This window comes from Nomascus leucogenys, chromosome 14 (genome assembly GCF_006542625.1).
Source record: "Nomascus leucogenys isolate Asia chromosome 14, Asia_NLE_v1, whole genome shotgun sequence".
NCBI lineage: Eukaryota > Metazoa > Chordata > Mammalia > Primates > Hylobatidae > Nomascus > Nomascus leucogenys.
The window spans coordinates 24,863,897-24,868,091 of record NC_044394.1 but is presented as its reverse complement, the minus strand read 5'-3'; the positions used below and the strand labels follow the sequence as shown (position 1 = coordinate 24,868,091).

Sequence of the window (4,195 nt, the reverse complement as noted above, 5' to 3'; positions counted from 1 at the left end):
TTTGGTATTTGTAGTAGAGATGGGGATTTCACCATGTTGGTCAGGCTGGTCTCGAACTCCTGACCTCAAGTGATCCATCTGCCTCGGCCTCCCAAAGTGCTGGGATTACAAGCGTGAGTCACCGCGCCCGGCCCAGATTGTTCTATCTCCCTCTCCCCTATCACTTTCTATGATGCAGGCAGCCCCAGGCTCATAGGCCAGCAGCTGAGATGAGAAGACATGGCCTTCTTCAATGACATCAGCAGACTGTACCAGAGAGGGTCTGACTAACTGGGCCTGGGTCGCTGGCCCCTCCTTGCCAGCAGCCTTTCCTCAGGAGAAGAGCTGTCTACTGTGCAGCACAGGGCAATAACAGCCTCAGGTCCTCTCTGTCCAAGGATTTAGTTGGCTTCAGGGAAGGCCCTTGTAATGACCAGAAGATGGAAATGAAGAGGTCAACTTCACCAGCACCAGCCACCTGTCCAGAATGTCTCAGCTTGTGTTTCTTCCTTTAAGGTTCAGAAAGGTAAAAGGGGGCCACCAAACCTCATTTGGAGGGTCTGTCATTCTTTGCTGTTACTAGCCACTTCTCTGGAACACTTGTGTCTCTGTATTAGTTAGATGCTTGCAGTTTAAGGGGACTATGGCATAATCCCATTGCTTTAGGTGATGGGGGATTATTGGAAGGACATGCTGGGAGGTGAGAAAGAACAGTAAATCTTCTCAGCAGTCACAGCTGGGCTTCACCGAGAACTGGAGTATCGTCCATGGCCATATAGGATTTGACAGGAGTTTGTGTAATCTAGTAAATAAAACCCCATGTTCCATAATCAAACTGCTGGGTTCAAATTGCAACTCTGCCCTTTACCACTGTGTCACCTCTCTAGCCTCAGTTTCCTACCATCTATACAGTGGTGACGATAATAGCATTGACCATATGGGGTTCCTTGTCAAGGTTCGGTGAGATCCGGTGCACAAGGACCTAACAGTGCCAGGCAAAAAGTTATGCGCAATGAGTGTTGTTGTCAACTGTGGCTCCATGGGCACTGTTATTATGAATGCTTGTTATTAACAGCGGCTTTGCCCCACAAAAGTAGGTCCATTTTTGTCCACTCTGGTGTTGGGGAGTTGGAGTGCTGGCTACTCTTTTCTGTTCTGTCACATGTACCATTACTCTTTGATGACAGCTCCCCATGTCTCAGTCAGATGTCCCAACAGAAGATCTGATTGGCTCTGCCAGGGGTTATCTAGTTTTGGGCAGCCCTACTGGGCACGTGGGGCCCTAGTGTTCACACTGGGCCACCTTTTTGGCCTGTTTGCAGCCTATGAATTACCCCCTTGTTTGATGGATTATGGCCAGAACAGTCTATAACTGAGAATCCCCTCAGACTCTGGGCAGAAAGGCATCTTGCAGAGCCGTTCCAATGTGACACCTCTAGAGTGTCATCCCCTAGAATGTCACCTTGGAAAGGCTCTGCAAGATGCCTTGTTAACCATCGTGGACCCTGTTAACCATTGTGTGCTAGCATGGTTCTACAAAGACACCTGTGCTCTGCCAGTGAGGGCCCCAACCCATCTCACCCCATGTGGATCCCTCCCTGATTCTGCTGGGATTCCTGCTCACTTTTCCTCTCACATGTTCCCAGCCTCAGGCAAAAATGAGATATCTGTATTGGAACTAGAAATACTGAGTTTTGAAGCAAATTCTTTGGGTAGGGAGTCCCCTCATAGCAATGCCTCTTGAGTAAGGGGATAAAGACAGAAGGATGACTGACAGGTTCCCTGGGGAGCCCGAGTTCTCTTAACTGAGTGTCTTTCCTCAAGATGGCCCCTCCTTCACGGGGGTAAACGGGGTGCCTGGCATAGCTGGAGAAGTCTGCTGGTTCTCCCACTGACTAGTGAAGGAGCAGAGAGGGCAGCTGTGCACAGGTTTCTGGACTGGCCTCTTGGAGACCCTTTCGGGGGCTGCCTCTGGAAGATTCACTCCTAGGCTCTCAGAAGATCTGAGGTAGGCTGTTAGCTGAAGCTCCAGAATCTCCTTTCTTTTATTTCTTCAGCAAAGTCCCAGCCTGTTGACCTTTGGGTCCCAGTGCTGAGCCCAGCTCTAGATTTATCTACCCCGCTGGGGCCAAATGCCTGACTTGTTAGCCATGCCGAATGGTTTTATTTGTTTCTGTTGTGCATTTTTATCATTTTTGTTCATGTGTCTGGAGGCTTTCCTTAGAAAATGATGGATGCGTTTTCATAAATCAAAACATAAATGAGAAAGTATATAAAGGCAAAAAATAGACCCAAGCCTGGAATTTGCCACTAGGAGCTGCTAGCTATTTCCCAGGGAGAATGTACTTTTTGATTTTACAATGTCAGATCCTGACTTATTTCATAGAGTACAATTTTCAGAGCACTTCCTAATACTACTGGCCACAATAATAATGATGACAATCCCAACCATGCCTGGTATGGTGCTGAATGCTTTTGATACATTATCACACTTAATTCTTACAACAGTCTGAGGAGCCAGGTTCTTTCACTATCCCCATTGTAAAGATGAGTAAAGAGAGGTCCAAATGATTTTGTTACTTAACCAAGTTCCCATCTTTGGTAAAAAGTGGGATTAAAATGCAGGTTTCTCATGTTCTCAATGGACAGATACCTTGGACTCCCTTTTCAGTGCTTGCCGGAGGTGTGTAAGGGTGGTGGGTTGTAGCCTCTCCTGCCAGCTCTGCTGGAAAGCAGGTAGCTGGGAGTGGTAGGGGCAGCTTTTAGTTGGAGAGGCTGATAGAGAGAATCTGTTCTCATCAGCTCTGTTCACAGAGTGCCCCTGAGCAGAACACCAGCCTTGCTGGGTGGCACATTAGCGCAGTGCCTAATGCCACGACGCCTTAGACAATGTCACTGTCACCACTAGCAGGAACCTGCCCCCTCCACTCTGCCACTTTCCTGTTTCATTACCCTTGAGCTATGAGGGTGTCCTCTAGCTATGAGCCAGAGGGTGTCCTCTAGGACCTAGCCACAGGGTAGGAGTCTGATACAAACCAGAAGACAACTGGTGAGAATTCCACATATTTCCTTTATTAGTCACAAATCCACTGGTTGTACATGGTAGAAGAAAGGAGGGATGGGTGTTTATTGGTTCATGTGATCAGAGCATAAAATGTTTTTGTTCTTTTCTCCTGTTGGGGAAAATCCTAGTTTCCCTGTTCAGTCTCATGCCAATTCTTGGGCCAATCAGAGGGAGGGGGAAACTGTCCAGTTCAGTTCATGAGCCCTTTTCTCTGGCAGAAGGATGGGTAACTATGATTTTTTTGTGCTAGAACTGCAAAATCAGAGTTAGGGGGCCAGATGCCCACGAAAGAGGAGGCTGCTGTTCTTGTAGACAGTTTGGTAAGTGTCTAGGACATTTTCTATTGCTTTTCTTCTATTCTATGCCTCCCTTCTTTGTCTGGGATATCATACACCTGGCCTGAGTCAAGGTGCTGACATAAGTCTCTGGTGAACTTCTGAACAGTTCCACTCCTTGTTCTTTCCAGGGTGCCACATCCCATCTTAGGGCATCTAGGCTCAGATCCTGTCCTTTGCTCAGGCTTGGAGACCTCAAGTGATGTCACTAGGAACTATCGAGGATTGTAGAGAGGCTTTCAGCCCACAGAGTTTCTAACTGGCCACATTTGGAATTTTCCATTCAGCAGGACTTTCCCTCTGTGAACATCTGGTAGGACCCAAATCCTTTCCCAATTCTGTGTTCTATTTCAGACTTTCTGAACACTAAAAACATCTGTAGTTTTGCAAAAGGTTCTTTCACAATTTTATGATTGTAAATAGGCTAATTAGCTCAATCACTTGTTATTTTGTCATCTGCGTGGCACCACCTGGCCCTGGAGTATGTATCCCTCTGAGTACTAGGCAACGAGCAGAGCAGATGACCAACTTGACGAGACTTTGAATTAGGAATCTCATGACCCTGCCTTGGAACTCTGGCAGGGAATCCTTTCCTTCTTGATAGGAAAGGATGAAGGTGTGGGCACTTTCTAAAACAAATTTTTATTATTATTATTTTTTAAGCATGAATGCAGTTCCCCACTACCACAAATTATGCAGTCAGGTTTCCCACATTTGGGGGCATTGCAGGGGGTCAGCACATCCAGTGTGCAATGGATAAGCCTCATCCTCGGAAAACCACCTTTGTGGTCATGGTATCTCCCCTGCCAGTAAGTAT

At 47.1% G+C, this 4,195-nt stretch overlaps 1 non-coding gene across 1 annotated transcript; it reads right to left on the bottom strand.

Annotated features, from left to right (window-relative positions):
* Positions 1–4,036: 4,036 nt before the first annotated feature.
* On the bottom strand, positions 4,037–4,195 carry LOC115838487. The gene has a single exon (XR_004033512.1). It is a non-coding gene; the product is annotated as a U1 spliceosomal RNA (small nuclear RNA).